Source organism: Neoarius graeffei, chromosome 13 (genome assembly GCF_027579695.1).
Source record: "Neoarius graeffei isolate fNeoGra1 chromosome 13, fNeoGra1.pri, whole genome shotgun sequence".
Classification (NCBI taxonomy): domain Eukaryota; kingdom Metazoa; phylum Chordata; class Actinopteri; order Siluriformes; family Ariidae; genus Neoarius; species Neoarius graeffei.
Genome location: NC_083581.1, coordinates 35391762 through 35418543, shown reverse-complemented (window position 1 = coordinate 35418543; position 26782 = coordinate 35391762). Strand labels below are relative to the sequence as shown.

General features: G+C 40.8%; 1 protein-coding gene across 2 annotated transcripts in view; it reads right to left on the bottom strand.

The window, feature by feature from the left end:
• Positions 1 to 26782, bottom strand: part of vdra (vitamin D receptor a) — a 167067-nt gene that overhangs the window by 75698 nt on the left and 64587 nt on the right. The window contains exon 1 of one of the 2 annotated variants that reach the window (XM_060937635.1): positions 21812 to 21848. The exons of the other annotated variant lie outside the window; for it this stretch is intronic. The gene's annotated coding sequence lies outside the window, so the exon portion shown is untranslated. Of the gene's footprint in view, positions 1 to 21811; positions 21849 to 26782 lie in introns of those variants that run through there. 2 annotated transcript variants of the gene reach the window in all.

The window sequence follows — 26782 nt, the reverse complement described above, 5'->3', positions numbered from 1 at the left end:
TCTTTTCAGAGTCATTTTAAAAATCACATGACTGTTACATAACCGATGGTATGCAGCTCCGGAATGGGCTGGAATGCGGGAATGGGCCTGCGGCTACAAGCCAACATACACCACCGCTTCCAACATCACTGCAGGCGCACTAATTTTCTGTCAGCGTAGTCGGAGTTGGCCTGTTTGTCAGCACCCCAACGTCCCGAAACGTATAGAGCTAAGTGGAGTCATGCTGAATGAGTAACCACTGATCATATGACAAAAGAGCCTCAAAAACCTCACAACAATATCATTACTGTACACACACAGGCATTTACAAGCTCTTCTCATGAAGTGGAATTTTAGAAACAGCGGGTAAATTCATCCGAACAGCTAAATGAGCTTCGGTAACTTGTAAAGACTGACCTTAGTGCTGTATTTAGAGGCTAAATATACATACAAAGTTGTTTATCTAACATGAAAATACAAATAGGAGTGGTTTATCTAGCGTGTAAAAGTAAATACGAGCTGTACAGAATAATTTGAGTGAGTTATCCAGCATGTAAACATACATTTGACATGTTTATCTAAATATAAGGGAGTTGTTCAAATAAATATTATATTTAGTTTATCTACCTTATTAATTTAAGATCGTTTTGTTTGTCTACCTCATCTCATTATCTGTAGCCGCTTTATCCTGTTCTACAGGGTCGCAGGCGAGCTGGAGCCTATCCCAGCTGACTACGGGCGAAAGGCGGGGTACACCCTGGACAAGTCGCCAGGTCATCACAGGGCTGACACATAGACACAGACAACCATTCACACTCACATTCACACCTACGGTCAATTTAGAGTCACCAGTTAACCTAACCTGCATGCCTTTGGACTGTGGGGGAAACCGGAGCACCCGGAGGAAACCCACGCGGACACAGGGAGAACATGCAAACTCCACACAGAAAGGCCCTCACCGGCCACGGGGCTCGAACCCGGACCTTCTTGCTGTGAGGCGACAGCGCTAACCACTACACCACCGTGCCGCCCTTGTTTGTCGCCCTTGTATATATAAATTGAAGTTGTTTAACTTGTATATATTAGATTTGAGGTGTTCAACTTGTAATCATTAATTAGTTGTTTATAGAACTTGTGAATATAGCATTGATCTGTTTAACTAACTTCAACAAATATAACAGAGCTATTCATCTACATATATACATTATACATAACTTGTATATATAAATATGAGTGTTTTTTAAACAAATTCAACTTGGTTACTAAACCTATAGGCAAATGAGTTTGTCCAACTTGTAAACATAAATTTGAGTTGTTTATACAACTTCTACATGAGTGTTTTTTTATAACTTGTAAAAACAAATTCAACTTTGTTACTAAACCTATAAATATACATTTGAGTTGTTTATACAACTTGTAAACATAAATTTAAGTTGTTTAACTTGCATATATAAATATGAGCTTTATATAACGTGTAAAAACAAATTCAATTTAGTTACTAAACACATTATATATATATATATATATATATATACATAAATTTGAGTTGTTTATACAACTTGTATATATAAATGAGTATTTAATCACTTGTAAAAAGAAATTCAACTTAGCTACTAAATGTATAAATACAAATATGAGTTGTTTATACAACTTGCATATATGAGTTTTATATAACTTCCAAAAACAAATTCGACTTAGTTACTAAATGTATCAATATCAATTTAGTCGTTTATACAACTTGTAAACATAAATTTGAGTTGTTTAACTTGCATATATGAGTTTTATATAACGTGTAAAAACAAATTCAACTTAGTTACTAAATCTATAAATATAAATTTGAGTTGTTTATACAACCTCTACATTAAGTATTTTTATAACTCGTAAAAAGCAAAAATTCAATCTTAGTTACTAAACCTATAAATATAAATTTGAGTTGTTTATACAACTTGTAAACATAAATTTGAGTTGTTTAACTTGCATATATGAGTTTTATATAATGTGTAAAAACAAATTCAACTTAGTTACTAAACCTATACATATACATTTGAGTTGTTTACACAACTTGTATATATGAGTGTTTTTTATATCTTGTAAAAACAAATTCGACTTAGTTACTGAATGCATAAATATAAATTCGAATTGTTTATCTAATTTAATAATATAAATATAAAATTAAGTAATCAGGGAAAAATAAAATAAAATTGAGTGATGTTCAAACTGACAAAAGTCAAATAGAGTCTTTTATCGAACTGGTCAAGATCAGTTTGAGATGTTTGTCTGTCTTGCTTATAAAAAATATTTCTCAAAACACTGAAGGTCCATTTGAGACATTTGAGTTGTTTATCCGACTGATCCATTTGAGAGGTTCATATAATTTGTAAAGGCTGAGTTTAGTGCTTTATTTAAATCATATAAACCTGAGTGGTTTATCAAACTTGTAAATATAAATTTGAATAGCTTATGCGACTTAAATTTAGAACTCTAATTTAATGAGCAGTTTATCTAACTTGTAAAAATTGCTTGGTGTGCTGTAGTAAACTTGTAAGGAGATTTAAGAAAGAAAAAAAAAATCATGTGACGTAATAAAGTTACATTCTTTATCAAACGTATAAAGCAAAAATGAGTAACCCTTACACATCTATTTGAGAGATTATACTGATAAAGTGGAGCGTTTTATCTGTGCCTATCCTCAGACACTCTTTATAGATAAAGAGTCATGCGCACGCTTGGCATTCATCAGTCCACACAAATCCACATGCATACATGAGGTTGAGACATCACTGTGCCTTTGTTTCATGACAGAAAAGTGGGTACCTAAATTTAATGAAAGAGTTTTGTGTTTCAAGATTTAAAGATGATCCAAAATCAAAGCCTTGGCATGTCTGACAACTTATTTTCTTTCGTATGATAAAGTTTTTCCTGGCACAAGCACAAAGTCACCAAAAGAAAGAGTGTAGAAACAGACACTCATGGAAATGATAAAGGATTATTAATTAATCCTAGCACTTCCTTTGTAGCTTGCGTATAAAAAGGAAGCAAGATTCATAAAGGAAGTACTTTTCGCCTACATGTATGCTCAAAAAAAAAAAAAAAAAAACACAGGTATAGCAAATGTTATATATAGGTTATATAAACGTATATAAATGGGACAGAAAATGTCACTATGTCAATGACATAATAATAATAATAATAATAATTTTTTTTTTATATTTTAATAATTTGTATACATTTTTATAATTAATAATTTTTAAATAATAATTTTTTTATTTTTAATAATAAAAAGAAAAAATCTTTACATGCAATGTCCATCACAGTGCACAAAGTCCCTGTAAATAGCCATTACCATAGAAACGACGAGTGCATTTACATAAACCTGTAATTTGCCTTGTTGGCGGAACTACTGTCAGAAAATTAATCAGCAAATTAAATCTAATCTGTTTTTTTCCCCTGTTCAACAACAGATCACATGGAACACAATATTAAAATAAACGTGTAGAAACTTTATCCATTTTATGTGTTCCCGGTCACAGTTTGTGTTTTGTTTACCCATAATCCCACAGGGCTCAGAAGCAGGATTATGTTTAGAGTTGAATCTTTGGAATGCAAATCAGGTAACAAACCAACTACTTGTGTAGCAAAAATTCAGCACAACAAGGCCTTTATTAAAGAACCATATTGTATCCAGTCAACACCAGGGTGTCAGTCAACAGCTGCTGTAACTGGATCGTGAACAGGAATAAAGCCAGAGTGGACAAATGAAGTGTACTAGTGTCTGTAAACACGCGCCGTGTTGTCTTCCCTTCCGCGCCACACGGTGCAAAACATCCTTCTGTTAAGGCGATCATTCCCATATCCGAGGTCAAGACGTCTTCATGTTGAGACAGATTACCGAAATGAATAGCTAGGCTAATCCATCACCGTGTCTAGTTACATTTTAATGGTTGTGCTCGGAATGCCCCACGGTTATTTTGTGGTAAAAGATGACCATGGGACAGAACTTGGTATTTTAATGAGGTGCTTTTAATATGCAGTGTGCCTGCTTTTCAAGCTATTTTTGAAACCATGTATTTATTAATTTGATCATTATATAACTGCAATATAGCGAGCCAGAGAGAGTCAGAGGTTAAGTTGGTTTTTGAATGAAAGTGGATGCCACATGAATAAATCTAAAAAATTGCCAACGTTCTCTGGCTGAATCAATATGGCAGCATTAGTCATAAACTGAAGAGGTTTTTTTTTTGTTAATGTAGAATTTTTACCGTATGGTAATCTAGTCTACAAATATCTTACTTCCATAGTCTTTCAACATTAATTCACCATTAACCAGACAAGACCGTGGTGGTTCTTTTATTTTTGAGAATGATTTTTCCACAAAACCTCTGATACTCCCTTTGTCTGAAATCACTCCCTACTCACTATAAAGGGAACTATATAGTGGGGACACCATTTTGTAGTGCTGCCCAAAACCTTAGTGAGGATTATTTACACCCTATATAGCGCGCTCAAAGTATCCCACAATGCATCACGAAAAGTAGTCTACAACGATGGTCACTAACCAAAGCAATATATCCCATCATGCATGGCAGTCGCGCTGAAAGAAATCAAATTAAAAGTCTCAAATTTGATTTAATAAAAGGCAGCAGCAAAGAAGAAAGTATTCAGCCTTGATTTAAAAGAACTGAAAGATGCAGGTACTTTGTAATGATTAATGTGGGAAATACGCTCGGTATAATATGGATTTATCACAAAAACACATGCATGTATTTATTATTTTGAAAACCCACCAGCCGACTGATCTGGCATGTTTTAATTGTGTAACAGTAATGACGTAAATACCAGCGCGACGGACTAATGTTCGAAAGTGTTTTTTCACTTTACCAATGAGCTCAAGATATAGTCCTCTATATAGTAATTCCCTATATAGGGAGTAGGGAGTAGTGAACGAGTGAGCGATTTCAGACACAAGGAGTGTCAGTATTTATCATGTTGATGTTGTAAACAGGAATAAAGTGAGACCACGAGGAAGGGCCTTGTTCCAAAAAAAAAAAAACACGACTTATTCTGTGTCTAAGTGTTTGTTGTTTGTTTGTTTTTTTGCGCATATCATGATAAAGTTACAAAACATGCTTGACGTGGCGGTAGAGGTCACAAAGGAATGTGTTTACATCAGTAACGGATTACAGAGCTAGATAGTTTTGGTACAGTTGAGGAATAGAAATGCTGTAGTGTAGTATGAGTCATGGTTATAAATTTTTAGCAGTCGTATCCGGACACAAAGGGGATGAGAAGCACTGGAAAAATAAGGAACTTAATCAGATAATAATAATAATAATAATAATAATAATAATAATAAAGGACAATAATGGATGTATAGGAAATGTATTGAAGGTCAACAGTGATGCAATGTTTGGCTCATACACCAATATTTTCAGGGTAGAGACCCGACTTGTTAAAATACCCTTTTGGAAAGTATCTCAGAAAAAAATTGAACTTCTATCCAGAAAGAAAATTCCCAGCAGTATCGAGCTGGGCTCCCGAGCCAGACCCTTTAATGCTCAACCGCTCAAATAGATGATTTTACAATGAAATGAAATATGTATTCTATGAAAGCAGGCGGCTTTGAGTACAAATCCCACTCTAGGCACAACTTCACGAATATTATGACTCTAAAATTGTGTTTTCCTCATAAATCTAATCTTGTCTGTAGCCCCCGTGGTAGCATACCACCTCAGAGCCTCTCCACAACCCGAATAAGAGTAAGGCCAGAAAAGCCTGGGAAGGGGGAAAAAAACATCCAGACTACCTGTGAGAAGCAGAGAGGGGGAGTGTTTCCAAATGCCCTAGATCTATACACAACGACTCTGAACTCTGGACCTTGTTCTTTGGCGCTGGCGGGAAATAAAAAGGGCCGCCGCGTAGCTGGCAGCCAGACAAAAAAGTAGAGGGGGGGAAAAAACGAAGAAAAAAGAAAAAAAAAGAACTGCTTTGCGGTTGACAGTGGTATGAGAGGCCCTCCATCCAGAGTGGGGAGAGAAAAATGAGTTGTCCTGCACACTTCACTCTGGAGCTGTGATGCTGTGCTGCTTGATGCGTTGCTTTTCAACTCTTTGGACTCTGCACACAAATTAGCTTATTGATTACCTAACAATTAAGGACGATGTGTGGTCTTTGGGACCAGCAGGAAAAATGGTTTGAGGCATGCAAATCAGAGACACACGAGTCAACGAAGGAAACAAGTGATTTAACACGGCTCAGAGCACTTAAGTGGCTGCGATTTGTAAAAATAAATATGTCAGGATTTATTAACGGATCAAAGCAGCTGGAGGAAATATCCTGACAGTTTCCTGTTAAAAATCCCATCTCAGAAACAAATCATTAATGAAAATCGATTTATTACATCCCCAAACATCCTCAGACCAGAGACTGGGGAAGGAAAAAATTATATATTGCGCAGTTATTGTAAGTAATATATGCAATATAATAATACCACGGCGTAGCTGAATTCTCAATTCTGATTGGTCAAGAAGGTGTAGATTAACATTCTACAATCCCAATTCAAAAAAAAGAAGTTGGGACGCTGGTAAAATGTAAATAAAAACAAAATGTAATGATTTGCAAAATCTTTTCAACTTCTATTCAATTGAATACAATACAAAGACAAGAGATTTAATGTTCAAACTGATCGAGTTTATTGTTTTTTGTAAATGTACACTTATTCTGACTTTGATGTCTGCTGCACGTTCCAAAGAAGTTGGGACGGGGCAACTGGGAAAGTTGTGGAATTCTCAGAAAACACCTGTTTGGAACATCAGGTAAACGGGTTAATTTGTAAACTGAAAGGCTCAGTCATTCACAAGTAAGAATGGGGCGAGGTTCACCAGTTTATGAAAAGTGTGGGCAAATTGTACAACCATTGTCGGTAAACAATTCAGTGCTGTATCGACCAAGCGAAAGAGATATATCAACAACATCCAGAAACGCCACCAAATTCTCTGGGCTTGAGCTCATCTGAGATGGACTGACCCAAAGTGGAAAAGTGTGCTGTGGTCTGACAAGTCCACATTTCAAATTGTTTTTGGAAATCAGGGACATCGTGTCTTCCAGGCTAAAAAGGAAAAGGACCATCCAGATTGTTACCAGCACAAAGTTCAAATGCCAGCATCTGTGATGGTTATGGGGGTGTGTTAGTGCCCATGGCAGGGGTAACATGGACATCTTTGAAGACACCGTTAATGCTGAAAGGTACATACAGGTTTTAGAGCAACACATGCTGCCATCTAGATGATGTATTTTTCAGGGATGTCCCTGCTTATTCCAGCAAGCCAAATTCTGCATGCATTATCTTAGCAGTACAGTGTTGTTTCATAGTAAAAGAGTGCAGGTGCTAAACTGGCCTGCCTGTCTCCTATTGAAAGTGTGTGGAGCATTATGAAGTGCAAAATACGACAAGAGAGACCCCGGACTATTGAGAAACTGAAGTTGTATTTCAAGCAAGACTGGGAAAGAATTTCAAGTTCCGGGGATTTCATGTCCTCAGTTCCCAAACGCTTACTGAGTGTTGTTAAAAGAAAAGGTGATGTAATATCGTGGTAAACGCTCCTTGTAACACTCCTGTTTTATGTCACTGGAAAATCTTCAGGAATCTTCACACTTTCTTGCAGTTTCTCGGTCACTTAAAAAGTTGTGGGTTGTCCCCCCCAAGAGTGAGAAACGAGGTGAGTGAACAACGCTTTATGATGAAAACAGGAGCCAACTTTGTTCACAAATGTTCCACAACATTAACTGTGACTATAAAAAAGTATGACACGTCATTTGTTAATAGCTAACCTAATATCAGTGTTGTCAAGTTGTGTGTGTGTGTGTGTGTGTGTGTGTGTGTGTGTGTGTGTGTGTGTAAAATGAATAAACACTTCAGGATGTGCTGTTGTAGGAAAATAACTAACTTCAAGGTGGTAACTGTATGTCATTCATCGCACTATGACATCACTGATTATTTTCCTTTAACAGCACACCTTCAAGGATTTTAGTAATTGTATATTATACAGTTTTGGAAACCTACAGTACAAGCGGAGTAAAAATATTTAAGGGTTCCTTTGATAAGTCTTCTTAGCCATTATTCTACTTGGAACCTTATCTGATAGGGTGTCATTCTGTTGTTGGGTTCTATAAAAACTCCTTACATTACAGCCATTTTGTAATCCTGGAACACTTTTGCCACTCATTGTGGTGACACCATCCAGCAAACCCACCAACTTCAGCATAAAACACACATCATTCAGAAGATCAGTACCTTCAATGGTCCTTAACAATGGATACCAACTTGAAACCTTAGACTCCCAGAGCTTAAAAATCAACTCCGAGCTAACGCTGTACACACACATTTTGGAACTTGGTGAATTCTGTGCAGCTTATCCCGTGGGAATTATTGACCAGGCATCAATATTCTAGATGTATTCAGGAATTCGAGAGAATAAAGAAATATCACACGTATAAGTTCTTCAACACGATTGTGTTGTTCCATGCATTGTGAGTGAATTACACCAGGAGCTGTTGGACAAGGACAGAGTAATTCATGCCTTCTGAATTCTCAATTCTGATTGGTCAGATGATGTTGATTCATTTTCTAAAACAGCAACTCTGACAATAGTTCTGGCTACAGTGCAAATCACAGATTTAGGCCTAAATTAATGCACTCATTTGAACATATAGTTTCTACAGTAACAAGAAATTGTTGATATCTTGAGTGATGGTTTCTGTAAGCAGATGTTTGTTTAATTGTTCATCGACTTTACAGCTGCTTTATTGTAAGCGATATCGGGAACTAACTTATTCCCTGGCTGTTACACAAATGTTTCACTGTTTAATTAATAACAACACGCAATCTTTGGCAGATTGCTGTGGTATAAGAGGAATAAAAACCAAATAAATAATGTAACTCGGCTCCATCACATCATTCAGTCATTGATCATTTTCCTCCAACAGCACAACCTCCATATGTTTTATCAAGTTGATTAACAAAGTAGGTGTGCACACTAAAGCAGTAAGTAAACAGTGTTTAAAACTCCCCAAATCCCACAAAGTACAATATCAGGCTAGCAGTCATCACTTCCCATTGATGGATGGAGTAAAAGACGGCTGGAAAGTTGTTCATATCAACAATTGGAGATATAGATTTGGCCTGTTTGAACTTGTGGGGGAAAAAAGGTGAATAAGTCCAATATTTAGTCATTACCAAACATCTCAACACTGGAGTTCAAACATTAAACTGGGCCAGTTGTATTTACAATACAGTTAAAAATGCAACACAAGATGAGAACCGTGAATAAACTGCATATTTTTGTTTATTCTGATTCTTCTATAAGTTGGATCATTATCATACAAACACCATAGGGACATGAACAGAAACCAAGAGTGAAACAAATGCAAACTTCCACCAAGCCACATATTATCAACATCAAAATCAGATAATTTGAACCTCAGATAATACTAAAGCTGTACACCAAATTTCATTACAATCTGTTCACTACTTTTTGAGTTACACTGAGAACAGGCAAAAAAATCCTGGAACTGCATACATATTTGGATCTTGGATCCACATACAGTGGGGCAAAAAAGTATTTAGTCAGTCACCAATTGTGCAAGTTCTCCCACTTAAAAAGATGAGGGAGGCCTGTAATTTTCATCATAGCTATACCTCAACTATGAGAGACAAAATGAGAAAAAAAAAATCCAGAAAATCACATTGTCTGATTTTTAAAGAATTTATTTGCAGATTATGGTGGAAAATAAGTATTTGGTCAATAACAAAAGTTCATCTCAATACTTTGTTATATACTCTTTGTTGGCAATGACAGAGGTCAAACGTTTTCTGTAAGTCTTCACAAGGTTTTCACACACTGTTGCTGGTATTTTGGCCCATTCCTCCATGCAGATCTCCTCTAGAGCAGTGATGTTTTGGGGCTGTCGCTGGGCAACACGGACTTTCAACTCCCTCCAAAGATTTTCTATGGGGTTGAGATCTGGAGACTGGCTCGGCCACTCCAGGACCTTGAAATGCTTCTTACGAAGCCACTCCTTCGTTGCCCGGGCGGTGTGTTTGGGATCATTGTCATGCTGAAAGACCCAGCCACGTTTCATCTTCAATGCCCTTGCTGATGAAAGGAGGTTTTCACTCAAAATCTCATGATACATGGCCCCATTCATTCTTTCCTTTACACGGATCAGTTGTCCTGGTCCCTTTGCAGAAAACCAGCCCCAATGCATGATGTTTCCACCCCCATGCTTCACAGTAGGTATGGTGTTCTTTGGATGCAACTCAGCATTCTTTCTCCTCCAAACACGACAAAGTTGAGTTTTTACCAAAAAGTTCTATTTTGGTTTCATCTGACCATATGACATTCTCCCAATCCTCTTCTGGATCATCCAAATGCTCTCTAGCAAACTTCAGACGGGCCTGGACATGTACTGGCTTAAGCAGGAGGACATGTCTGGCACTGCAGGATTTGAGTCCCTGGCGGTGTAGTGTGTTACTGATGGTAGCCTTTGTTACTTTGGTCCCAGCTCTCTGCAGGTCATTCACTAGGTCCCCCCGTGTGGTTCTGGGATTTTTGCTCACCGTTCTTGTGATCATTTTGACCCCACGGGGTGAGATCTTGCGTGGAGCCCCAGATCGAGGGAGATTATCAGTGGTCTTGTATGTCTTCCATTTTCTAATAATTGCTCCCACAGTTGATTTCTTCACACCAAGCTGCTTACTTATTGCAGATTCAGTCTTCCCAGCCTGGTGCAGGTCTACAATTTTGTTTCTGGTGTCCTTTGACAGCTCTTTGGTCTTGGCCATAGTGGAGTTTGGAGTGTGACTGTTTGAGGTTGTGGACAGGTGTCTTTTATACTGATAACGAGTTCAAACAGGTGCCATTAATACAGGTAACAAGTGGAGGACAGAGGAGCCTCTTAAAGAAGTTGTTACAGGTCTGTGAGAGCCAGAAATCTTGCTTGTTTGTAGGTGACCAAATACTTATTTTACCGAGGAATTTACCAATTAATTCATTAAAAATCCTACAATGCAATTTCCTGGATTCTTTCCCCCCATTCTGTCTCTCATAGTTGAAGTGTACCTATGATGAAAATTACAGGCCTCTCTCATCTTTTTAAGTGGGAGAACTTGCACAATTGGTGGCTGACTAAATACTTTTTTGCCCCACTGTACGTATCCAGATTTGCATCAAAATCTAAATCAATAGTTCCTTGGCCCATGGCCCACCTTTCCTTCAAATTCCATTAAAGGAGAACTGAAGGCAATTTTTTTATTATCAAAATTCTATTTATATCATTTTTTTAAATATAGGAATGCATTTTTGATAGCTATTCTGTCTACTGCTATAGCAAGTTATGAGTGTTTGAAATATGCTATGTAACATATCAGTCTATATGTCAAAGCAATGGCCGTAAATGAGATTCATTGAGACCTGTGTGAGACATCGTAGGACGGAAGTAAAACGTACAGCGGAAATCAAAGTGACCAACATCTGCCAACGTTGTCAAAAGACGTGCGCGCCCTCTTTCGAATGCTGATGTAATCAAGCCGGAAGTTTTGTTTGTTTTGATAGCAATCAGGAAAGTTTGAAAAAAGTAGGCAGGAATCGTCATTTAAACTCGTTTTTGTGCAATATTTCGTTTGGAAAACAGTTTTCAAAATGGCGGCACTGGCACCTGGCTGACACTTCACTTTTCGAAGTCTTGCACAAGTCTTGTGAAGATCACGTGGATAGATGTCTGCTGTGGTCCAAACGAACTAAATTCAACATGGCTAAAAACCGAATAGGCCGATAAGTATATTTAATTGCAATTAGTTGCCAATACGAGTCACAATATAAGGTTACTAAAACCAAAAACATAACTGAATAACACATTAATTAAGAAATAAAGCAAGTTTAAAAATGACTTCAGTTCTTTAAAATCTGTTCACTACTTGAGTTACATTGAGAACAGGCAAAAAAAAAAAAAATCCTGGATCTGTACACTTATTTGGATCTTGGATCCACATACATATCCAGATTTGCATCAAAATCTAAATCAATTGCTCCTTGGCCCATGGCCCACCTTTCCTCCAAATTTCATCAAAATCCATTCACTACTTTTTGAGTTATGTTGGGAACAGACAAACACACGGTGGCAAAAACATCACCTCCTCCAACAAAGTTGAGGTAACAAAGCACATTGGTTTGTATTTTATGCATGTTTCATAGAGCACTTGTGGATTGAAATGATGAATAAAATGGATTCCCTGTGCAAAAAGCATGCGTTCTGTCGTCCACTGCTCTACCACAGGCATCTCCAACACGTCGCTTCCAAGCTACCAGTAACTCATCGGCTGTATTTGAGTCGCTCACCAAATGGTGACACACAAAGCAATTCGACAATCAATTCATTAAATGAAACCAATTTCGATCTAATCTAATAAACAAGGTGTTTACTTGCGATGTTGGCTTTCAATCAAATAAAGTAGGGCACTGCCAAATTTGTCAAAGTGTTAGGCATGTCAGTTATGTTAAGATAATGTAATGTAATGGCAGTATTGGCAAGCTTATTTAGCATATAACATCTTCATGAACAAAGAAAAAGCAATAAACATACTATTTGCATGAAGAATGGATACAACAATGAAGTGTGTGTGTGCCTCATCTGTGGTACAAGCACTCATTCAGGGAAAAAACAACACTGAGCAGCATTTTGCTACAGCAACTTTGCATTACTATGGGGAGCAAGTTACAGAAGGACAGAAAATCACTTACAAGACAGTGATCTCTTTTCTCTAAACAGACAGAATCCCAGTGCGGCCATGGAGGTATCGTATAAAGCAGGGGCACGTCTTAACAAAGCACAAGAAGCCCTTCACTGATGGTGGGATAGTAAAGGAAGTGGTAATTGCGATGGCCATTGAAACACTGTTCAAGGACGACAGAAGCAAGACAGAAATTAAGTCAGCTATCGCTAATGTTCAGTTTGGTGGCAAAGAGAGTGTGTGCTGTCTGCAGATCAGACCAGACAGGTGGACTGGGACAAGGCAAGATGCAGTTTTTTCAGTTTTTTTGCTCCAGTGGTGTTTGATGATGGTCATTTGGATGGCGTTTGATGATTTTTTGTTTGTTTGTTTACATTGCTTCTGATGAAACCCACTACCAGAGGGTGTTGATATCTAAAAAGGTTTTGAAGCACTGCTTCATGGAAAGAAACATCCAGTGAAAAGCTAGTGGCTAGAACACCAGATGGAGCACCACTTGGGATATATTGCGAATTGTAAGGCAGACCTGGACTTTCTGGGTTTTCTTGAGGAATTGTGTGCTGAATATGATAACATTCTTCTCAACACTGGAAACAGAGGACTAAGCAGGGGAAATACACTACAACACATTCTTTCCTTGTTTAATGATATCAAGGCCTTCATGGAATCAAGGAAGGAAGACAACCCTATTGTTCAATGCTGGTTGGTTGGCTGGTTGACCTTGCATTCCTGACATATATGTGGCAGAGAAACTGAGTTTCCTGGTTACAATTACAAGGTAAAGACAAAACCATCCATGGCCTACAGGTTAGAGAAGCAGCTTTAGGACCAAAAGGTTGCCAGTTCGATTCCCTGGACCAATAGGAATGGATGAAGTGCCCTTGAGCAAGGCACCCAACCCCCAACTACTCCCTGGGCTGCTCTGGATAAAAGCATTTGTGAAATGCCTGTAATGTAATGTAATCTGTGACATGATCAGTGCTGTGAAGCCTTTGAAAAGAAAACTGTCAGTTTATCTTCAGCAAGTGAAAAATAAAAAAGACTGCAGCACTTCCCTTCAGCTGTAAAGATACCAGAAAGCCATTCAGCAGCGGTTAGTGTTTTGGATGTACAACAGTGTTGTGACCTGCAGTGCATTCATTACCAACCCCTTCATGTAGGTAGATGTGAGTGGGTTTGCAGAGAAGATGACAACATGAAGAATAATCGTGACACATCCCTAAAAGTATCTGCTTTATTTGGTGCCACATACCTTTATGAAGCAGGATTTTCTAAAGATAAATGTAATGAGACACCTATTCTATCATAAGTTTGAATCCTGAAGATACCACAGCCCTCAAAGAGCAAATTGGCCACAATCTCTGGGGTGGGACAGATGGTGTTACTCTCTCTCCTGTCAATCACAGCAACAGTAGCTAAACGTGTGCTCATGTATGTGGAAGAGGGCGGATAGCACTTTCCTCAGAGTGTGTTTGATAACTTTGAAAAGATGATACTTCATGTGTTTGAGTACACCTTCATCCTCCACAGTTAGTAGCTATCGTGCGATAGCTGTTTAGTGACTCACAAAGATGTACAGCAAAGACAAGAAAGGTGGAAGACTTCACAAACTACCTGACCATCACACTGATATGTGCTTCTTCCTCAAACTGTTGCCACAAACATGGAAGCACACAATTGTATAGGATGTCTCTGTATGCTGGAACCAGGCTTGTAGTACTGAAGTCCAGGACTCTGACTCAAGTCCGATTCGTACCCTAATTTTAAATATTCGTGACTTGACTTGGACTTGAGCACTGATGACTCGGACTTGGACTCGTGTATTAACTGCATTCGGACTCGTAAATTGGAGTCAAGCACTCGGATATTTTTCTTTATTTTTTTGTAACATGGCATAATAATTTGTCATAAGATATTTATATCTACATTAATTTTGTACCAATTTCGCGCAAGAGTGTCACACCCGCGCGCCTTGACGCGTGCATCAGATAGACTCTCAGGCACGATCCGGACAACGCACATGCCAAGCGGACTCTCACACCCGCGCTGTAAACGGTTTCACAAAAAGGCAGCAACAGCCACCATCAAATTAGACACATCAGACGCTCGCTGGCCATTCTGCGAAGATTGTGCATGTAGACGCTCATTTAAGTTTCCAAATCTGTCATTGCTTAACTCTTGAATATTTTTTTATCGTGAATACTATCCTTAAAAAGCTTATAATTTCTGCTTTCCAAAGAAATGTATGTCATTAAGATCTGTTTAGTACTTTGGGAGTAACGGCAAGTTGAAGTTGCTACAACAGAGTACACACTGCTCGTGGGACGTCAGGAAACTGCCGGTGCTTTTTGAGTCCCGGGAAAGTGGTCAGGCTCTTGCTCTTCTGATCAGTTTCTGACTGGATTACTTGTGAATATCAATCAGATAACTTTTATAGGGATGTTCTCTCGCTCTCACGGTTTCTGATAGAGTATTCAGCAAAATTTTCCGTCAGCTAGTTTTGATGTTATGATTCACAGGAGACTTTGAAATGAGTTTTCATAGCTTTACTGACTTATTTTTTCTAATTAAACTGATTAATGTAAATAAATAACTATTTTAGAATATAACTGTAGTTGTTTTGATGAAAAATATTGAGATCTTAGTGGTCGGAATGATATTTTAAAAACCGGAAGTCAGAAATGCGAGTGTCAATTCAATTCAGTTAATTGGAATTGTTTATTGGATGTGGATCACACAGTTTTTTTGAAGTTCGCCTTGAAAGCTGTGAATATTAATCAAAATAATCATTTATATTCTTTCATATAAACACTAGTAGGCCCTACTTTTGAGAAATACAAAGGCCTACAGACCACAAACAGAAGATTAGAAACAATCATTTATTACTTTTTTATTCTGATAGAGAATGGTAGATGTGAATTACATTCAATGCTTATTTATACATATTTTATAATTAACATTGATTTCTCCTTCTTTGTGATGTATACATGAGAGTTAAGATCAGCTTTATATTGCACGAATAAAGCCATTTAGTGAAACTTTGAAGAAGAGAGTGTACTGATTTAATGTTTCACCTAATTAGAATAGAATAGAATAGAATTAGAATGCCTTTATTGTCACTGCACAAATGTACAACGAAATTTAGTTCATCACAGGAGAGCAAAGCCGCTGCCTACGTACGCACCGCCACTCTTGGGCACTTCAGCCCAAGGCTGTCCTGTGTTAACTTAACTGCATGTCTTTGAACTGTGGGGGAAACCGGAGCACCCGGAGGAAACCCACACAGACACGGGGAGAACATGCAAACTCCACACAGAAAGGCCCCCGTTGGCCGCTGGGCTTGAACCCAGAACCCATTAATTAGCATCATTAATACTAATTAAATACTATTTTGCATAAATTTTTTTTTACTAAATTTTAAACTTTGTATTCAGTATACAACCCTCTATGTGCCTGCCAATTTCCATGTAAATATCTTGAAGAGTAAGAAAGTTATTAAGAAAAAAAAATTGATCTCATTCGTTAATAAGGCCCATTTTGGACCATGTGATCCTAATACAGAATATTACAGCAGTTTTCTAAAAATTAAGCCATTTTTTCAATCTTTGATTTGTAATATGTTAAGAACAGATAAACCTGTTTTAATTCTGTAAAAAGTATGTTGTTCCGCATTCAATTCTGAATTTAATGAGAGCAGTTTTAAGCGATTTGGACTGAATTTGAATTTTCACCCAACATGCCTAGTCAAATGGTGCAATTGGAGTCTTGTTCTTGGACTCGACTCGAGATTTTTTTTTAATGACTTGGACTTGACTCAGACTTGAACACTGGGGACTCGAGACTGGACTCAGACTCATGGTTTAGTGACTTGACTACAACGCTGGCTGAAACTAACAGCCCAAACCTGTTCCAGCATGACAATACCCCTGTGCACAAAGCAAGCTCCATGAAGACATGGTGCATTTCCTGCATAGAGCCCTGACTAAACTCAACCCCACTGAACACCTTTGAGATGAACTGGAACTCTGACTGCACCCCAGACCTCCTTAGGGCCTCTGCATGCTCTTGCGACAAGGCTTTCACAGATAGCTTTTTGCAGACAGTTGTAATTTATCGTTGAGCGGGGAGTAATAGGCGTGCGCGATGTTATTCACCGCCACAACGCAAGAGGGCGCGAAGTCGCGAAATCGCTAGGAGTAGTTGGTGGGTGTGGTTAGTAGAGTGTTTATCCTCCGGTTACTTATAATGACTAGAACTGGAGTCATATAGATGTACATACTTCCTCACTTCCTCGATCAACCGCTCTTCGTGCTGCTCCATCTTCGCTCGTGTTTTTAAAAATGGTGGTAGTGAAAACAAACCAAACCGGGAAAGTAGGGAAGCGGAAGTGCGTGTACAGCGGATGTAGAGTGGACCAATCAGAGCCCTCTTGTCTGCGACGCTGTCTGCGAGGCTTCTGCGGTGGTCACAATTTTTGGGAGGTGCGCGCAGAGCGTCTGCGAAGGGGGGGGGGCTACGCAGACGCCATCTGCAAGGACTGTGTTGTCAGCATAAATTGGCCTTTACCCAACATCAGTGTCTGATCTCACAAATGCTCTTATGGGTGAACGAACACAAAGCCCTACAGCCACGCTCCAAGATCTAATAGAAAGCCTTCCCAGAAGAGTGGAAGAAAAGGGAACTAAATCTTGAATGAGATGCGTTATGAAACCAAAATGAATCGGGTAAACCAAGTTATTATGTGATTTATGAAAATTTGCATTCGTAATTATGAATAAAAAAACATAATAACTTTGGCCTTTCAAGGGCTTATAAATATGCTTATCTGGCCAGAAACTGTGTTTAACACCCACCTAATTAACTGGTGACTCATAGTATGTGGGAAGACTAAGGACACAAATATTATGGAAAAGGCACATTTTTGTGACAAACTTTGCTTTCACAAATATATATATAAACACAGTGTGGGAAATAAGGAATTTTAAGCAGACTGTCACAGGACAGACAAGTCTAAAATGTTATGTCCGTCCAAATTTCAGCCTGTTCGAATGACAGGCCAAAGGCCTGGAATAATGTGGCTAGGGGTCTGGGGCCCGCCTTAGGGCTCAGGATGCCTGGAGATGGCATCTCAGCTTTTTCCAGACACATTTTTGTGATCTTCAAAGGCCAAATTACACTAGACATTCGTTGCTCATTACACTACAAATTGAGTAGAATTTCCAGGAAAATGTCAGAAGATTCAAGAAAAACATGCTTAAAGGTCTATCCAAGAAAACAGTAGCACACACAGGTCAGGTCCATGTCTAGAAAAAAGTATGAGAGGGCAAGAATGGTCCAGTTGGTTACAACTTACTGGTCCTCATATATAGGTACTATAATAACACTCATGAAACATTATGTCAGCAATGGCTATTTTTATACTAAGTCAATAAGAAATTTAGTAATTAACAATGCAGCTACTCTTACATAATAGAGTTAAAATTTTGAGTCCGAGATCCAAGTAACTTTGGAACAAAATGACTCAAAACTAGGCATGGTAATATCATTTGGCATTCAGACTAAAATCTGCTGGACTAGAACTTAGAAAATAGAAGAAAATAACTATTAAAATATAAATCTATACCCTACAAAGCATATGACTGGCATTCTTATTATGAATTTAAAAAATGCACATAATAACAACAACCACCACCACTAATTGGCAGTTTGGCATTTAAGATAATACTGTACTGCAAAGTTGCATGTAAACTGAACTCTTAATCAGATACTGTCAACCCTAAAACACTAGTTCAACTGTATCATACAATAAAAACAACAATGAATACTGAGTGCATTATTATGGTCTTATTTAGTGTGCCACTTGGGGAGGTGCCTGTAAATTTTGGCAGAGCTGGGACCTTCGGTGGCCGAGTTATGAATTTTTAAATCCCCACATGAAAGTGGCTGGAGCCAGGGTGCATGCTAAAGCTTTCCGTGATCTGTGTTCACTCCTGATGTTGGATCAGACCAAGCCTGGGCTGGATCAAAAGGGCTCAGGGAGAGGGATGTGCCTGTAAATTTTGGCGGGGTGAGGACCATCAGTGGTACTGTTATGAATTTTTAAAATCACGCCCGCGGAGGCCCATTTCACAGGCCATGTTACGACATAATGTTTTCGCCCAGTGTAAAATTTGGAAGAAAATTAAAAGTAGATTAGATCCATATCTTTACAATTTTTTCATGGGCCATCCAGTTTGATGCTTTTGAAATACAGATAGACAAATGCAAAAATTACCAGTAAATGTCTGCCAGTCTGGCCTTATTTCCCACATTTGTGTGTGTGTGTGTGTGTGTGTGTGTGTGTGTGTGTGTGTACGTACAGTGGCATGCAAAAGTTTGGGCACCCTTGCTGAAAATGTCTGTTACTGTGAATAGTTAAGTGACCAGAAGATGAACTGATCACCAAAAGGCATAAAGGTAAAGACGAGACATTTCTTTTCAGCGTTTTATGTCGGATTTGTGTATTATTTTTGTTTTGTACAATTGGAGAGTGAAAAAAGAAAAGGAACACCATGTGAAAGTTTGGGCACCCCAATACATTTGAGTTCTCAGGTAACTTTTACCAAGGTTCCAGACCTTAATTAGCTTATTGAGCTGTGGCTTGTTCAAATTCTTCGTTAGGAAAGGTCAGATGATGCAGATTTCAAAGCTGTATAAATTCTCTGACTCCTCAAACTTGTCCCTAAAATCAACAGCAATGGGCTCCTCTAAGCAACTCCCTCGCATTCTGAATAATAAAATAATTGATGCTCACAAAGCAGGAGAAGGCTACAAGAACATAGCAAAGTGTTTTCAGATAGCTGTTTCTTCAGATCATAATGTTATTAAGAAATGGCAGTTAACAGAAACAGTGGAGATCAAGGTGAGGTCTGGAAGATGAAAACTTTCTGAAAGAACTGCTCGTTGGATTGCTAGAAAGGCAAATAAAACCCCCTGTTTGACTGCAAAAGACCTTCAGAAAGATTTAGCAGACCTTGGAGTGGTAGTGCACTGTTCTACTATGTTCAGCATGGAAGAGGAGGTCTGGGTTTAACTGCTCAGTGTCCAGCCTGGAGCAAGGCCTCAGTTGCTGAAAGGAGGAGGATGATCGTGGATGAGGTGAAAAACCAGGAGGAAGGCATCAGGAGGGCCAAGATGGTGGCACTTGGTAAGCAGGGAAAGTGGACTAAGTGGGACAGTGTGGAGGGAAGGAAGTTGAGCTGGAAAGACCTATGGAGTATGGAGTCAAAGCGAATCAGCTTCATAATCAGGGCAACCTACAATGTTCTCCCCACACCCATAAATCTCCAGCAGTGGCGAGGAGAAGATCCAGCCTGTGTACTCTGCTCCAAACCGGCATCCCTTAGGCATATTCTCACTGATTGTAAAGTGAGTCTTGCCCAGGGGCGTTATACCTGGCGTCACAACCAGGTGTTGAAGAACCTTGCTGCCACTTTGGAGTACAGACGAACAATAGCCAACTCAGTAACATCTGTAGGATCCAACTCCCTGCCAGCCGTTGCATTTGTGCGGGAGGGGGCAAAGGAAAATTACAGTGTACCTGCAACTGCAGAGCATTGCCAGTTACGCATAGCCTGTGACTGGAAAATGCTGGCAGATGTTGGTCAACGCCTTGCCTTTCCTCCTAAGATCGCTGCCACTACTCTTAGGCCTGACTTGGTATTTTGGTCACCATCTGCTAAGAAGGTCTATATCATTGAACTCACTGTGCCCTGGGAGGAGTCCATAGAAGAGGCATATGAAAGGAAACACCTACGATATGCTGACCTTGCTGCGGAGGCACAGCAGCGTGGGTGGAGGACAGAGGTGTGCCCTGTGGAAGTGGGTTGCAGAGGCTTTGTGGCGTCATCCACCACCAGGCTACTCAAGGACATGGGAGTAAGAGGCCACGCCCTACATCATGCCATCAAAGTGCTGTCAGGAGCAGCTGAAGGTAGTAGCCACTGGCTTTGGCTGAAGCGCAAGGACACCTGTTGGGCATCAAGTGGCAGCCAGGGATGACACAGAGGGGGGTACTTCAGGGACGCCTGGGGTTACCGTTGAGCCTTCCGGAGGAGTCGTGGGCTTAAATCAACGAAACGCTGATGAAGGGGGTGCCCACTTGATAACTCCTCTGTGTCATTTCCGTTGGCAAGTCTTAGTACACGCTGGCACATAAAGGATAATTCCAACTCGTCCTGTGTTTCTTCAATCAGCGACACCTGAACAAATATGACCTTCATGAGAGAGTCATCAGAAGAAATCCCTTCCTGTGTCCTAGCCACAAAATTCAGTTTCTGATATTTGCAAATGAACATCTAAGCAAGCCTGATGCATTTTGGAAACAAGTCCTGTGGACTGATGAAATCAAAATAGAACTTTTTGGCCACAATGTGCAAAAGTATGTTTGGAGATAAAAGGGTGCCAAATTCCAGGAAAAGAACACCTCTCCAACTCTGAAGCATGGGAGTGGATCGATCATGCTTTGGGGTTGTGTTGCAGCCAGTGGCACAGGGCACATTTCATTGATCAAGGGAAGCATGGATTCGAATAAATACCAGGAAACTCTGGAAGCAAACATCACACCATCTGTAAAAAAGTTGAAGTTAAAAAGATGATGGGCCCTACAATAAGACGATGATCCAAAACACACCTCAAAATCTACAATGGAATACCTCAAGAGGCACACGCTGAAGGTTTTGCCCTGGCCCTCACATGCCCCTTTTCCACCAAATCAGTTCCAGGGCTGTTTCGGGGCCAGTGCTTAGTTTGGAACCAGGTTTTCTGTTTCCACTGACAAAGAACTGGCTCTGGGGCCAGAAAAACCGGTTCCAGGCTAGCACCAGCTCTTTGCTGGGCCAGAGGAAAGAACCGCTTACGTCAGCGGGGGGGCAGAGTTGTTAAGACCAACAACAATAGCAAGACCGCCAGAGCCAACATAACACCGGCTAACGTTAGCTCATAACAAAGGCTAACATAACCATCTCACATTCAGTGTAAGTAAGAGTCAAAACGTTATTAGGTTATTACCTGTCTCCTAGAACGTAATCGCCGTCCACTCAAAACCTGTCGATCAACACAAACATTGGGATCAGAAAACAGCAGCTCCAATATGAAGCATCGTAAAGCCAGAAGCAGCAGCTGTACAAACGCGAAATCATCCATTATTGTTGTTGTTGCTTCAATGTTTGCGCCAAGGTTTATGCAAATGCAGTGACGTAACTGACATATACAGTGATGTAATGACGTGGCTCCCCTTAGCACCCTGAGCTATGGAAAAGCAAACTGGTTCTCAGCTGGTTCGCAAGTTGAACGAGTTGTGAACCAGCACCAGCACTGGCCCCGAACCAGCCCTAGAACTGATTTGGTGGAAAAGGGGTAACAGTCCCCTGACCTAAACATCATTGAAAATCTGTGGATAAATCTCAAAAGAGCAATGCATGCAAGACAGCCCAAGAAACTTGTAGAACTGGAAGCCTTTTGCAAGGACGCAGGTGCAAAAATCCCCCAGGTAAGAACTGAAAGATTATTAGCTGGCTACAAAAAGTGCTTACAAGCTGTGATACTTGCCAAAGGGGGTGTTACTAAATACTGACCATGTCAGGTGCCCAAACTTTTGCTTCAGGTCCTTTTCATTTTTTGGTATTTTACACCTGTAAATGATGGAAATGAAAATGTAATCTTGCAGAAAATATTAAAGAAATGTGTCATCTTTACCCTTATGCCTTTTGGTGATCAGTTCATCTTCTTCTCACTTAACTTTTTACAGTAACAGACATTTTCAGCAAGGGTGCCCAAACTTTTGCATGCCACTGTGTATGTGTGCATATATATATATATATATATATATATATATATATATATATATATATATATAAAATAGAGAGAGAGCATTAAAGAATCAAATTCCTTCCGACAGCCTTACACCACAAAGTACAACCACCTGTCTTATACAATTACAGTCATCAAGGAGTCACGGTTAGTTATGGTGAATGATCGGATGATTACCTCATCGGTGGCTTTTTACTCCTGAGTTTCCTTTTTCGTTTGTGTCTGGCTACGAATCCCCCTGATTCTCAGCACTGCAACCCCTGAGCTGTGTAATCCTTTACTGAAGGAAAAACCTTACATTCCTCTCTCTGCTGCCACTTCCTAACGTTACCATCCAAGACAGCTATTAAACATGATAAATACTGACAGTGTAAGGGATTTTATGAAAAAAACAACAATTTTGTTTCATTTTAGTTGTTGTTTTATGTGCACAAGGATGTCCAGGGAGACTTTTAGCCACAGAACTGACAAGAAACTGTTCACCAGTGGCTGGTCAGCTTCAGGGTTCCCACTGGCACTCATCACACTAGTCACTGACGAACATAATCCATCAGCGACAAAGAGAAAATTACTAGCAGTCATCACAGTGATGAATGTATCAGTCATCGTTATCGTAAGCCATCTTTTCCAGAAATCCCTCCACAAATCCCTATGTTTGCTGAAATCCAACCTCAGTGAAGAGATTTCCCCAGAGTGTAATGAGCACGCACTTGTCACAGTCCGGTCCAGTCCATCCGTGCCTTAGATTGTGGGACTTCCATGCCGGCTCCAGGCCGGCGCCAGGACAGGAATTCAGTCCTGCCTTGCTGAAGGCCATTTCCTGAAGCGGCACTCCCACACCTGCTACCACTCCTCTCCTATCAGCCAGGGCTTTTTAAGAACTGTTTGGAGCTACTCCATTTGCCAGACTGTCTCTTGTAGACTTTCCTCACCTCACTGGTATTGTGTCTTCTTGAGTCCCCCCTGCCTAAATTTTTCCTTTTTTTTGTCAAGATTTTTCTGCCCTGTTTTTTGTCCCTGATCGTGCCTACCTGCTCCTCTGTGTTTTTGACCTCCTGGCCTGTTTTTTGACTTCTGACTTTTGCCTGAGCCCTACTATACCTTTGCCGTTCTGCCATCTACTTCATTAAAGAAGTTTTCTCTTTACACTGCCTGTCTTTGGAGTCTGCTCTTGGGTCCTCACTTCACCTCAGCTCACCACTTGTGACAGCACAGTTTGGCCAACATGGACCTAGCAGATTTTGCCCAGCTAAGAGCAGCGGTGCAGAAACAGGGAGCTCTCCTTGGGACCCACCAACAGGACGTCTAACAGGTGAATCAAAACCTTGTCGCCATCTCCGACACTCTCAAGCTTCTTGCCACTCAGCTACAACAGCTTCAAGTAACGTCTGCTCCTACACAACCCCCTCCACCTACTGCTCCTCCAGCTCCTGCTCCAGCCCTCTTCAGAGAACTGAGACTTCCTGCCCCACAGTCATATGGCGGAGAACCAAGTACCTGCAGATCATTTTTATCTCCATGTTCGCTAACCCCTGAGCTTCAACCACTGGCCTTACCTACAGAGCGTTCCCGAGTGGCCTACACCATCACTCTCCTCACTAGCAAAGCTAGGGAGTGGGGAACAGCTATGTGGGATGCCAATGCACCATGTTGCACCAGCTTCAAGGATTTTACAGAGAAGATGAGGCGAACCTTTGATTGCTCTCTGTCTGGCAGAGAGGCAGCAAGAGAAATCATGGGGCTGTGGCAGGGTGACCGGTCCACTTTTGACTATGCAATTGAGTTTCGCACTTTGGCGGCATCTTGTGGCTGGAATGAGTGCCTTGTTTGCCGCATTTTTGAACGGGCTGTCAGACTCCATCAAGTATGAGCTGGTCTCATAAGAACTGTCACCTGATCTCCCTGGTCTCATGGACCTTGCCAGTTGTATTGACTCCCGGATCAGACAGCGGGTGAAAGAGAGAACTCTGACTAGTCTTGCTCCCCCTCAGCCTTCCATTCCTTCCGCTGAGCCAATGCAGGTAGACCAAGTCCGCATCTCACTTGAACGACAGCATCGTCGGGATATGAGGGCATGTTTTTATTGCAGACAGCTGGGGCATTTCTACCAATCTTGCCCTTTAAAAGGAAGAGCCCACAAGTGAGTTTAGGGGCCCTGGTGGGCAATGTCCAGAATCAGCCCCCTACTGATCGACCGCTACTCCCAGTGGTCATTATCCATGGCAAATCAGCCCCACGACCTCCAGGCACTCATTGATTCAGGGGCTGACAGAAACCTGATCTGCTCGACCACCGCCAAGCACCTGGGGATTCCACTACTGGCTCTGAACCCGTCCCTCACTGTCCTGACCCTTAACGGTACTCGTCTGACCACCATCACCCATAGAACAGCCCCGGTCACCTTAAGAATTTCTGGCAACCACTCTGAATCCATCCAGTTTTTTGTCATGAGTAATCCCCATGTGCCCATAGTTCTTGATCTGCCCTGGTTAACTCTACATAACCCCCCATGTCAATTGGACCAACAACACTATTTTAGGATGGAGTCAATTCTGTTTATCGTCATGCCCGAGATCTGCCCTCCCCCACACCGAGCTGCTCCAGCCCACCATTGGTGAATATCCTGACCTCTCTAATGTGCCTCTTGAGTATAATGACTTAACCTGTGTTCAGCAAGTCTCAAGCTGTTTTCCTTCCTCCCCATAGGCCCTATGACTGTGGAATTGACCTTCTCCCTGGGACTGCACCACCTAAGGGGTGACTTTACTCTCTCTCCTTCTGAAAGGCAAGTCATGGATAAATACATTAGAGTCCTTAGCAGCTGGAATTATTCATCCCTCCTCTTTTCCTGCAGGGCTGGGATTGTTTTCTGTGGAGAAGGACAAATCCTTGCACCGTTGCATTGATTACCATAGGCTAAATGGCATCACCATCAAAAATCGTTACCCCCCTACCTCTCATGTCTACGGTGTTTGAGTTACTCCAGGGAGCCCAGATTTTCACCAAGCTAGACCTGTGCAATGCTTACCACCTTGTGAGGATCAGGGAAGGGGACAAATGGAAGATGGTATTTAACACCTCCATGGGCCACTACGAATATCCCGTGGTCCCGTTCAGTCTGACTAACGCTCCCGCAGTTTTCCAGGCCCTCGTTAATGATGTCCTGAAGGACTACCTTAACGTTTTTGTTTATCTGGATGACATATTTTGTTTTTTTAATTTTTATTTATTTTTCCTGCTCCCTTGATGAACACCGCATCCATGTCAGGCAGGTCCTTCAGCAGCTCCTGGAAAATAAACTCTTTGTTAAGACCAAGAAATGTGAGTTCCATAGAAGTTCTGTCTCTTTTCTGGGCTTCATTATCTCCCCCGCACAGATTCAGATGGACCCCCTGAAACTCAAGGCAGTTGCTGACTGGCCCACCCCGTCCTCTCAGCGAGAACTCCAGAGGTTTCTTGGGTTTGCAAATTTCTACAGGCGATTCATCAGGAACTTTAGTATGGTGGCTGGGCCCCTCATGGCTCTAACTTCCACCAAGGTCCCTTTTCAGCTGGGAGGAAGGGGCCAAGAAGGCGTTCTCAGAGCTCAAATGAAGGTTCACGTCAGCACCTATACTCACCATTCCAGATCCATCCCGGCAGTTTGTGGTTGAGGTCGACGCTTCGGAGTCAGGGGTGGGGGCCATATTGTCCCAAAGATTGGCTAGTGACAACAGGCTTCATCCTTGCTCCTTCTCTCGTCGGCCTTCTCCCTGAGAGAAACTATGACGTTGGCAATAGGGAACTGTTGGCCGTTAAACTGGCCTTGGAAGAATGGAGACATTGGTTGGAGGGGTCAGACCTCTTCATCGTATGGACCGATCACAAGAACCTCGAATACCTCAGGACTGCCAAGCACCTCAATTCTCATCAGGCCTGATGGTCTCTTCTTTTTCTCGCTTCAAGTTCACACTTTCCTTCCACCCAGGCTCTAAGAATGGTAAGCCCGATGCCTTGTCCAGAATGTTTTCTCCCCTCCAGGAGGAATCGACCTCCCCTGAGACCATCCTTCCTCCACGGTGCCTGGTGGGGGCCACTCTGTTAGAGGTGAAAACCCTGGTCCAGAAGGCCCATGAGCAGGACCCAGGGCCCAATAATGCACCTCCTAACCATCTTTTTGTTCCTGTTTCT